Genomic DNA, 12,653 nt, shown 5'->3' with positions numbered 1-12,653 from the left:
AGGTTGGTCATAACTTTTCTTCTGAGTAAGCGTCTTTTAATTTCATGGCTGCAGTCACCATCTGCAGTGATTTTGGAGCCCCCAAAATAAAGTCTGACACTGTTTCTACTGTTTCCCCATCTATTTCCCATGAAGTGATGGGACCAGAAGCCATGATCTTCATTTTCTGAATGTTGAGCTTTAAGCCAACTTTTTCACTCTCCTCTTTCACTTTCATCAAGAGGCTTTTTAGTTCCTCTTCACTTTCTGCCATAAGCGTGGTGTCATGGGCATATCTGAGGTTATTGATATTTCTCCCAGCAATCTTGACTCCAGCTTGTGTTTCTTCCAGTCCAGCATTTCTCATGATGTACTCTGCATAGAAGTTAAATAAGCAGGGTGACAATATACAGCCTTGACGTACTCCTTTTCAAATTTGGAACCAGTCTGTTGTTCCATGTCCAGTTCTAACTGTTGCTTCCTGACCTGCATACAGATTTCTCAAGAGGCAGGTCAGGTGGTCTGGTATTCCCATCTCTTTCAGAATTTTCCACAGTTTATTGTGATCCACACAGTCAAAGGCTTTGGCATAGTCAATAAAGCAGAAATAGATGTTTTTCTGGAACTCTCTTGCTTTTTCCATGATCCAGCAGATGTTGGCAATTTGATCTCTGATTCCTTGATGCTTTTGAACTGTGATATTGGAGAAGACTCTTGAGAGTCCCTTGGACTGCAAGGAGATCCAACCAGTCCATTCTGAAGGAGATCAACCCTGGGATTTCTTTGGAAGGAATGATGCTAAAGCTAAAGCTCCAGTACTTTGGCCACCTCATGCGAAGAGTTGACTCATTGGAAAAGACTCTGATGCTGGGAGGGATTGGGGGTAGGAGGAGAAGGGGACGACCGAGGATGAGATGGCTGGATGGCATCACCGACTCGATGGACGTGAGTCTGAGTGAACTCCGGGAGATGGTGATGGACAGGGAGGCCTGGCGTGCTGTGATTCATGGGGTCGCGAAGAGTCGGACACGACTGAGCGACTGAACTGAACTGAACTGAACTGGAAGTCCAGTGGTTAAGAATCTGCCTGCAAGTTCAGGGGCATGGGCTCTATCTCTGCTCCAGGAAGATCCTACATGCCACAGAGCAACTAAGCCTCCTCGCCACAACTCCTGATCCCGTTCTCTAGAGCCACAACTCCTGAGCCAAGGAACTGTAACTATTGAAGCCCAAGCGCCCTAGAACCTGTGCTCCTCAACACGAGAAGTCACCGAAATAAGACCGAGCAGCACAACAAAGAGTAGCCCCTGCTCACTGCAGCTAGAGAGAGCCTACACAGAGCCATAGGTAAGTCAACAAAATATTGGTAAAAGTAACTTTACACCTTAAGGAGCTAGAAAAAGGAGCAAATTAAAACAATAGCTAGCAGTAGGAAGGGAATAATAAAGAATAAAACAGAGACTAATACAATACAGAATGGAGAAACAATAGAGAGAAATCAATAAAACCAAGAGCTTGTTTTCTAAAAGAAAAAAACTCACAAAATTCACAAATATTTAGCTAAAGTAAGATAGGAAGCAAGAAAAATCAAAGTATTAAAATCAGAAAATGAATCGTTACTGAAAAAGTTCATGTGCCCAACTCACAGTGAGGCCTAATAAACGGAAACATTGGAGCCTGGAGCAGAGAAAGGTTTATTGAAGCAGGACGATTTTACAGATTTTACAGAAATGGAAAGGATTATAAGAGAATACTATGGCTTTTCATGAAGATGGCACCTAAAGCAGGGAAGAAAGTCCCTGCCCCTACCCAAACTGAAGCCAAAGCAAAGCATTTGAAGACCAAGAAAGCAGCGCTGAAAGGGATCCACAGTTGCAGAAAAAAGATCCGAAAGTCACCCACCTTCCAGCAACCCAAAACACTGTGGCTCAGAAGGCAGTTCAAATATGCTCAGAAGAGTACCCCTAGGAGAAACAAGCTTGACTGCTACGCCACCATCAAATTCCCTCACCACCAAGTCAGCCAGGAAGTAAACAGGAGACAAGACGCTGGTATTCTCTCTGGATGTCAAGGCTGACAAGCCCCAGATCAGACCGGCTGTGAACCAGTTCTATGACAGTAACGCGGCCAAGGTAAACACCCTGATTAGGCCTGATGGGGAAAAGAAGGCATATGATCAACTGGCTCCTGATTATGATACTTTGGATATTGCCAACACAGTTGGGGTCATCTAAATTGAGTCCAGCTGGCTAACTTTTCATGTCAAAGTTTTCACTAAAAAGAAAAGAGAGAGCCAGAAGATAGTATAAACGATTCTCTTCAGGGTGAAGAACCGGATGGCAAGGGAACAGTGACATTTTACTTTTTGAATTTTCTCCTGTATGCATGAATAATTAACCAATAACAACAATAAACATATGAGTCCAAGAACAGATAAAAATAGTTTCTTAAAGTGTAAATGATTTTTACTGTATTTTCTAAAGTATTTGCAATAGGTTTATGTTATCATCACAATTTGAAATAAAAACAAAAAAGACTGTCTAGGTTTTTGTAGTGATGGTGTGCATACAATTTTTATTGTGTATCTTTAATATCAGGTCTTATCTCTTCTTTGACTAAAGGACTTTTGGTGAAAACAGCATCTTCTTGGCTGTGAGCAGGAACTGGAACCCCTAAGTTTTGCATTCCCAGATGAGGGAGCTGAACTGGGAATGGTAACAGTTTGGAAACAGAAAAAGAAGAGTAGTTCTCAGGAAGCCAAAGAAGGAGGATGTTATCCTAAAAATAGTTTGGAATGCAGTGGCTGGACTCGGGCATTTAGAACTCATTTTTAAGTCCGTGTGTTCAGGCAGCTGTCAGACAAGGCAGGCCAGAAGCCAGTGAAAAACAGCTGGTAAAGCTGGAAGGAAATAGCAGGCTATGCATGTGGGGTAGGCAGGGTTGGCACCTTCATATACTGGCACAGCAATGAGTTCTGTCCCCGAACTGAATGGGAAAAGGCCTGGGCTCCAGTCAAGAGCAACCAGCCAGGTCCAACTCTGGACTGACATCACTCTCGTGCCAAAAGAATGCAGGGAGCTCAGACTGCCTTTTCATGTGCTGGGTGGAGAGAGTGTTGGCAAAAGTCCAGATGGTTCAAGGCTTTGAGGCTTGGCCCTCTGGCCCATTTCTCTTAGTGCTGCTATTTGCCCAGGCCAGTAAAGAACCCTGGTCTCTACAGAGTCAAGATTATCTGAACAAATCAGAATAGAATACCTTTTAAAATAAGAACTTTTTTTTGGCTGCGCTGGGTCTTCGTTGCTGCACACGGGCTGTCTCCCTTTTCGGCGAGCAGGGGCTACTCTTCCTTGTGGTTCAGGGGCTTCTCACTGTGGTGGCTTCTGCTGCTGCAAAGCGTAGGTTCTAGGACTTCAGTAGTTGTGGTGCACAGGCTTAGTTGCCCTGTGGCACGTGGGGTCTTCCCAGACCAGGGCTTGAATCCATGTCCCCAGCATTGACAGGAAGATTCTTAACCACTAGACCACCAGGGAATTCCCTAAAAATGAAACTTTTTTTTTTTAATGTTTTTACCATGGGCCATGTCATCAATTATCATTATATTATAATAGCACACTTGTATAGATTTTTTAATTTTATATTGCCTCCCCAGTTGGAATGTAAGCTTCATGAGGACAGGGGATTTTTCTGTTTCATTCACCACTGTCTTCTCAAAGCTCAGAAGGATGCCTGGCACAAAATGCTGCTCAGCAGATTTTAGTTTAGTTACCCAAAAAAAAAAAACAAAGCAAAAATCACTGCCCAAAAATTGTTAGAAAAAGTTCAAATAGTAAAGTTCAAAAAGTGAAAATTAAGAGTCTTTGTCCATACCTCTAATTCTACCCACCCCTATATAACCATTAAAACATTTTTGTGTGTACAATATTAATCCTAGAACAATCTGTCTTTTTATTTCTGTATATCTTAAGCAGAGCACAATGCCTGGCATAGAAGAAAGTATTTGATAAAACTAGTTGAAAAATCACTGAAAGAGTGTAAGCAGTCTTGGAGTTGGGGTTGAGTGGCTAAAAAAGGGTTGGCTGCTATAGGTTATTTCCTCAACAAGTTAGGGTGAGTTCCTTGAGTTAAGCATTCATCTATATATCACACATATCTCAGGAAGAGTGCCTAAACAGGACCAATTGTTATTTTTTTGTCTTTGAATTAATTTTTATTGGAGTATAGTTGCCCTACAATGTTGTGTTAGTTTCTACTGTACAGCAAAGTGAATCGGCTATATAAATACTTACGTCTCCTCTTTTTGGATTCCCTTCCCATTTAGGTCGCCACAGAGCATTGGATAGGGTTCCCTGTGCTATACAATAGGTTCTCCTTGTTGTTGTTCAGTCGCACAGTCGTGTCCTACTCTTTGCAACCCCATGGACTGCAGCACACCAGGCTTCCCTGTCCTTCACTCTCTCCCAGAGCGTGCTCAAACTCATGTCCATTGAGTCGGTGATGCCATCCAACCATCTCATCCTCTCTCAACCCCTTCTCCTCCTACCCTCAATATTTCCCAGCATCAGGGTCTTTTCCTATGAAGCAGCTCTTTGCATCAGGTGGCCAAATTGTTGCAGTTTCAGCTTCAGCATCAGTCCTTCCAATGAATATTCAGGACTGATTTCCTTTAAGATTGACGGATTTGATCTCCTTGCAGTCCAAGGGACTCTCAAGAGTCTTCTAACACCACAGCTCAAAAGCATCAATTCTCATTAGTTATTTATTTTATACATAATATCAATAGTATATATATGTCAATCCCAATCTCCCCATTCATCCCACCCCGAGGACTGATTATTTATTAAGCACTTCCTCCATGACCCAAGCATACAATGAGGAGAAAGGTTTGATTCCCCAGCCTGCTGCACTATGTCTGGCTTCCTTGAATAAGGCTCCTTGCCCTGTTAAACTGGCTCAGTGTCTTTCTACCTGAGCATGCTGGCTCCAAGGCAGAACTCCCATCCCAAGGGGCTCTCCAAGCCTTTTGGCTGCTGGCAAGATGGAATGAGAGGACTCTTCCACAGGCCAACAGACACGGACACCCATGCTCATGCCCAGCACGTCTGGATGGAAAGTTGCCCAGTTAGGACCTCTGAGAGACAGACATCTGTCAGCATTTCTTTGTGAGGGTGTCTCGGGGGATTTGTCTGAGTGCCAGCTTTTCTATGGAAAAGGCAGTCAAAGCCAGAAAAAGCCAGCCATTCAGTCACACTGAAAATACAATATTGAAGCATTCAGCTGGAATGTGGCGATTTACAGCTGTCATACCACACTCTCTAAGTGAAATCACATTTTGTGCCAGACTTCCAAAGACATAATTACATGAAAACTATTTTTATTGCCTTGATGCATGGTTACAAGTAGTTTACCACAAACGTAAGAAAATCTACTATGGGATCTCTGTTGAGAAACAAATACAGGGAGCAAAGTGGTGTTTTCTATTTCACTTCAGGAAACATTTAGTTATAAATAGAGTGATGCACTAAGCACAGAAGAGTGACTTAGGGTGGATTCCTTGCTGGTCAGTAACTTCATTGAATCAATGAAACTAAATTTCCTAGAATTCACCTTAATGATAGAAGATCTTCTCAGTAGGTCTTTTAGGTTCCAATTCAGCTTCATTTTCTTCTTGACTTCTGCTTATTTCCTTACCAGAGCTTTCACCTTCTAAAAGTTAAGTAAAATATTCCAGTCTTACACTACACTTAGCACTGGGTTCTCATGGGAGGGGCAGGGGTGAGAGGCGGGTGTTGGAGAGAGCGCCTGCATTCGTAGTAACCAAAACGTTAAAAGTTGCCACATATGGGACTTCCCCAGCATTCCAGTGGTTAAGACTCTGCTTTCCAATACACTTTCACTTTCCAATCCAGGGGGTATGAGTTCCACCCCTGGTTGGAGAATTAAGGTCCCACATGCCTTGGGGAGAAGCCAAAGCAAAAAAAAGTTGCCACACATTTCCTTAAGCCCCTGCATAGCTTGTTTTTTGGTTTGAGAGGAGGCTCTTTTCCAAGTGTTTGAGTGGCTGCCTCATTATTTCAGTCAAAGGTCAGTCCTTGCTGACTATCCTATTTAATATTACCCTCCTCCCATGACTCTATCTCATGACATTTAATCTTATATTCCTCACACTATAGCATCTGAAATTTTACTTATTGGGTTACTGTCTGTCTACTTAGGTTAGACCTAAGCACCATGAAAGCAAGTAACCTGTCTGCCTTGGTTACCATGGTACGCCAGCACATCTACTGGTGCTTGCTACAGAGCAGGCTTCATGTACATGCTTATTCATAATTGAATAGATGGAGGCTGATAGACAGCAGTGATTAAGTATAAAAGCTTCAGAAGGGTGATTTGTTTAAGGATTTAAAAAGAGAATTTTAAATTTCCAGTCAATTACTGTCTTACTAAAAAGCAAAATGAATTGGGATTATCGTGTCCATTGTCAACTTCTGATCATGCCCTTAGCCCCGGTTTCTGTAGCTGGTATGAGTGTATCACACACACAGTGCTGGTTTTACCACTTGGATCTGAGATCAAAGGAAACCAGAAGCCATTAGCAAATCCTAGATAGATTAACCATAACATTTGTTTTCCTTAATAGCTCTTGGGAGAGTCACCCTAAAACACATTGTTGCTTAATGGAGTATGTAAATTAGTAATGAAAAAGTTCATTCCATTAAGGTGAAGCGATACATGTGTATAGAGAAGACACATTTTAAAGGGATAGAAAAAGTGCCTATTGAACTTACCAACAATAAGATCATTCTTTTCTTTAGTTCTCTGTAGTGAAAAAAACTGTAAGGATGGCAAAAAATTTGACATTTTATGGCTCTTATACTTGTGAATTTATACAAAGTAAAGGCATATATTTGCATCAGAAAAAAATTAACATTAGCAATCAGAGCTAAATCCTACATGTCCAAAATATGACTTTGTTGAAGAAGGAAATGGCAACCCACTCCAGTATTCTTGCCTAGAGAATTCTGTGGACACAGGAGCCTGATGGGCTGCTGTCCATGGGGTCGCACAGAGTTGGACATGACTGAAGTGACTTAGCTAGCTAGCTAGCTATGACTTTGTTAATATTACCTCTCTGAAATCTTAACTAGTTTTTTGCAGGGGGCCGCTATAGAAATTAGGTAAGAAACCAGGCTCTCTTTGCTATAAAGCACAGGAAGCTCAGCTTGACGCTATGATGACCTAGAGGGCTGGGATGTGGGTAGGGTGGGAGATCCAAAAGGGGGAGGATATATGGATGCATATGGCTGATTCACTTCACTGTATAGCAGAAACTAACACAACATTATAAGGCAATTATTCTCCTTTTTATTTTAAAGAATGGGAAACAAGAGAAAAATAATGGCAATTGATTTAATTCCTCTTACCTTCACTATCCTCATCTGTAAAATGGAGCTAATAATCCTTATCATAAAGAATGGATGCTGCTAAGTCGCTTCAGTCATGTCCGACTCTGTGTGACCCCATAGACTGCAGCCCACCAGACTTCCCCACCCCTGGGATTCTCCAGGCAAGAACACTGGAGTGGGTTGCCATTTCCTTCTCCAATGCATGAAAGTGAAAAGTGAAAGTGAAGTTGCTCAGTCGTGTCCAACTCTTAGCGACCCCATGGACTGCAGCCTACCAGGCTCCTCCGTCCATGGATTTTCCAGGCAAGAGTACTGGAGTGGGGTGCCATTGCCTTCTCTGATAGAATGGATAGTGTGTACTAAGTGCCTGACATCAGTATATATCCGATAAACATTATTTTGGGTTATTGCTCTATTTAAAGTGCTTGAAATCCAGAAGCCCTTTGAACAGCATCTGGTCTGTGGTCACTAACCTGCTTCAGCCATTCTGAGCTCTATTACGCATCCTCCTTGGGAGGTTACTCAGCAGGAACTGTGGGAAATAAGAGTTTGTTCTGACTGTAATCGGCCCCTATTTGTCAGAACAATAACAACAATTAAAAAAATCAAGCCTCACCTCCAGTTTCCTCTCCAGCACCAACTGTGCTTCAGTAATCTAACACTGGGCTTCCCTGATGGCTCAGTAGTAAAGAATCTGTCTGCCAATGCAGGAGACACAAGAGACATAGGTACCATCCCTGGGTGGGGAAGATCCCCTGGAATAGGAAATAGCAACCCACTCCACAGTATTCTTGCCTGAGAAATCCCATGGACAGAGGAGCCTGGCGGGTTACAGTCCATGGGGTTGCAAAGAGTTGGAAACAACTGAGCATGCACACTCACACACAAGGTAACACTAAAGAGGTATCTGAGGTCAAACTGAACATAGGCCTAAAGAGATTGTGTACCCATTCAGGTGAGACTACCCCTCCACAGAGGCCACAGCAGTAGCAGGACAAAACTGAACCAGAGTAGTAATCTCATGGCTGCCTCCCCAACAAGAGTAAACTAGCTACTAAAAGGACCTCCAAAGGCCGCCTCCCTCTCCTTGACCCCTTTCTGAGAACAGGGAAGGGGACGAGGTGCCCCAGGTTGTGACTCAGCTTCCACCTGTCCTCCAGGGCACTGGAGTGGAAGGAGGATTTAAACAGTCCATGGATCTCCTCTGCCATAAGTCCAGCTTGTACCAGGGGAAGTGGAGAGCTTGGAACCAATCTTGAGATGGACATTTTAAACCAGACTGAACTGAGTTTTAGTTGTCATATTACAGAATCTGTCCAGGATGACATTGAGGTACAGGTGAGGGGGAATTGCCACATAATACTTGAAACTGGTAATCAAAAATAATAATAGCTAACAATTCCCGAGAACTGACTATGTGTTAGCCTGTTCAAGAACTCTACATATATTGTCTAATCCTCATAATAACCTTGTGAAGCAGATCCATTACTGTCTCCACTGGACATGAGAGGAAACTGATGCGCAGAGGAGTTAATCTGAAGAAAACAGACTCCAGCAGTCCTGCTCCAGAGCCCTGTCCCAGACCATCATGCTCCACCTCTTCTTATGCCCTGATAGGGTGAGATTTCTTCATAAGCCTGTACTTGGTATGTGGGCTCCATCATTTATCAAGACCATATAAGCTGTCAGTGCAGAGTTCTCTCTTTGGTTTACTTAAAGAACAAAACCTCTCAAGACATCTTGACTGATGTAACCAGACCTTTTGGTTTTTGTTGTTTTGTTTATTTTGACTGCGCCGCACAGCTTGCAGGATCTTAGTTCCCTGACCAGGACTGAATCCTGGGCTCCACCAGTGGAAGTGCTGAAGCCTAACCAGTGGACAACCAGGAAACTCCCCAAGCAGATGTTTTAAAGGCAAGGCTACACATGGTCATTCTACAGCTTCTGAGAATGTACTTCCTCCACTCAAGCAACATGCAAATACTGAAGAAGAATTTCTCAAATTCAATCATAGTTTCTGATGGAACACATATCCTTGAAGCCAACTCTGACTTCATCAGACTTTAGAAGAATGAAACAATAATCTTCTCTTTTTCACCTGGTCTGAATTGATTTTCTGTTATATGCACTTGAAAGAGTTCAGAATTTCTGATGGTAAAAGTTATAAAGCTCCAGAATGCATTCCAAGAAAGTTTTAATTTCTAAAGAAACTCTAAGAATTGTCTAGAAGGACAACTTTTTCTCTCAAAGGGCCTTAAGTCTAGATTTTTCCCTCTAGATTTCAAAAGCAAATAAATAAGAAGAAATAAATCGTCTCATCATCTTCCTGGAGAGGCAGATAGATATTATTATCCCAATTTGATAGGTTCAAATGGGCACAAAAATACTGAATTATTTTTTGTTGTTATCCACCATGTCAAGATACCTGCTCAGTTCAGTTCAGTTCAGTTCAGTTCAGTCGCTCAGTCATATCCGACTCTTTGTGACCCCATGAATCGCAGCACGCCAGGCCTCCCTGTCCATCACCATCTCCCGGAGCTCACTCAGACTCTCGTCCATCAAGTCAGTGATGCCATCCAGCCATCTCATCCTGGGTCGTCCCTTTCTCCTCCTGCCCCCAATCTCTCCCAGCATCAGAGTCTTTTCCAATGAGTCAACTCCTCGCATGAGGTGTCCGAAGTACTGGAGCTTCAGCTTTAGCATCATTCCTTCCAAAGAAAACCCAGGGTTGATCTCCTTCAGAATGGACTGGTTGGATCTCCTTGCAGTCCAAGGGACTCTCAAGAGTCTTCTCCAACACCACAGTTCAAACGCATCAATTCTTTGGCGCTCAGCCTTCTTCACAGTCCAACTCTCACATCCATACATGACCACAGAAAAAACCATAGCCTTGACTAGACGGACCTTAGTCGGCAAAGTAATGTCACTGCTTTTGAATATACTATCTAGGTTGGTCATAACTTTTCTTCCAAGGAGTAAGCGTCTTTTAATTTCATGGTTGCAGTCACCATCTGCAGTGATTTTGGAGCCCCCAAAATAAAGTCTGACACTGTTTCTACTGTTTCCCATCTATTTCCCATGAAGTGATGGGACCAGATGCCATGATCTTCGTTTTCTGAATATTGAGCTTTAAGCCAACTTTTTCACTCTCCTCTTTCAATTTCATCAAGACAGAAATGTGGTCCACTGGAGAAGGGAATGGCAAGCCACTTCAGTATTCTTGCCTTGAGAACCCCATGAACAGTAGGAAAAGGCAAAATGATAGGATACCAAAAGAGGAACTCCCCAGGTCAGTACGTGCCCAATATGCTACTGGAGACCAGTGGAAAAATAACTCCAGAAAGAATGAAGGGATGGAGCCAAAGCAAAAACAATACCCAGTTGTGGATGTGACTGGTGACAGAAGCAAGCTCTGATGCTGTAAAGAGCAATATTGCATAGGAACCTGGAATGTCAGGTCCATGAATCAAGGCAAATTGGAAGTGGTCAAACAAGAGATGGCAAGGGTGAACATCGACATTCTAGGAATCAGCGAACTAAAATGGACTGGAATGGGTGAATTTAACTCAGATGACCATTACATCTACACTGCGGGCAGGAATCCCTCAGAAGAAATGGAGTAGCCATCATGGTCAACAAGAGTCCAAAATGCAGTACTTGGATGCAGTCTCAAAAACGACAGAATGATCTCTATTCGTCTCCAAGCCAAACCATTCAAAATCACAGTTATCCAAGTCTATACCCCAACCAGTAACACTGAAGAAACTGAAGTTGAACGGTTTTATGAAGACCTACAAGACCTTTTAGAACTAACACCCAAAAAAGATGTCCTTTTCATTATAGGGGACTGGAATGCAAAAGTAGGAAGTCAAGAAACACCTGGAGTAACAGGTAAATTTGGCCTTGGAATGTGGAATGAAGCAGGGCAAAGACTAATCGAGTTTTGCCAAGAAAATGCACTGGTCATAGCAAACACCCTCTTCCAACAACACAAGATACCTGCTAGGAATGGAAAATACTTTTTAGCCTCAGGACAACACTTCTCATTTTAAAAAGAAAACATATGGAATCTAAATCTAAAAGAATCTGAAAAAGAGGGGATATATGTTTGTATATAACCGATTCACTTTAGTGTACACCTGAAATTAACACAACATTGTAAATCAACTATACTCCAATAATTTTTTTTTTAAGGAAGAAAGAAATCTGCAATAATGAACACTTAACCAAGAAAAAATGTTAACTTCTAAAGCTTATTTATTCCACCAAAGTAAACTCTAGCCACTCCCTTAGTCAAGTACCAGACATAGTTCAGGCAAATGAACCCATGAGCAGAAAATATGAGAATTAGATCCTTCAGCTTATCACCTTTTCGCCCAGTTATTTCTGTATACGTTTTCTTCTTTGAGTACTCTTTCATCATTCGCTCTTCAGGGAATCTGATCATTGCATTGCCTTTTGAGATCTAGTTGTGAGGCATCTGGAGTTCATGGTGAGAACAATATTTCCAACTGTGAGAAAGGTATTTTCCTAATAACAGCTGTTACCTCTGTGGGGGGTGGGATTGTACAGAACTTTTTTCCTAAATTAAATAATTCTGAAATGTTTGAAATTTTTCAATGAGTATGGCTTGCTTCTGTAATCAGAACAAAGTAAATACATATTTCTTTAAATGTTCAATGCCAAAAGTAAAAAGGCAGCCCCACAAAAAGAAAGATATTTTACCTGTGGAATTCTCCAAGGGTATAGTATTTCTCTATCAGTTCAGTTCGGTTGCTCAGTCGTGTCCGACTCTTTGCGGCCCCATGGACTGCAACATGCCAGGCTTCCTGGTCCATCACCAACTCCCGGAGTTTACTCAAACTCATGTCCATTGAGTCAGTGGTGCCATCCAACCATCTCATCCTCTGTCATCCCCTTCTCCTCCCACCTTCAATCTTTCCCAGCATGAGGGTCTTTTCAAATTTCTCTATCAGCTAGTGCATTTTGTCCTTTTTATCTTCTAATGATAAAATCCTATGTTCTTCTTAAAATTTGTGATGTCTTTACAGAATTATAATAACCCCAGTTCTCTGCTTTCAGTCATCCTTTTCAAATCATTCCCCACACTGTTGCCAGAGTGATCTTTCTAAAACAGATCTGAAGAAGTTACATTCCTGTTGCAAATTTATCTGAGGCTCTTCCTCCTCTGCAGGGCTCGAGGGGCTCCATGACCAATTTCTACCTACCTGCTGCTTCTTAGCTGCATTGCCCTTTACTTGTCACCTTGCT

The 12,653-nt window shown here is 42.3% G+C and overlaps 1 pseudogene; it reads left to right on the top strand.

The window, feature by feature from the left end:
• Positions 1 to 1,744: 1,744 nt before the first annotated feature.
• Positions 1,745 to 2,213, top strand: LOC128060810 (60S ribosomal protein L23a-like; annotated as a pseudogene).
• The last annotated feature ends 10,440 nt before the right edge of the window (positions 2,214 to 12,653 follow it).

The sequence above is a fragment of the Budorcas taxicolor genome, chromosome 15, assembly GCF_023091745.1.
Source record: "Budorcas taxicolor isolate Tak-1 chromosome 15, Takin1.1, whole genome shotgun sequence".
Lineage (NCBI taxonomy): Eukaryota > Metazoa > Chordata > Mammalia > Artiodactyla > Bovidae > Budorcas > Budorcas taxicolor.
The sequence above is the reverse complement of the archived record's forward strand: the minus strand, read 5'-3'. Positions and strand labels throughout refer to the sequence as shown.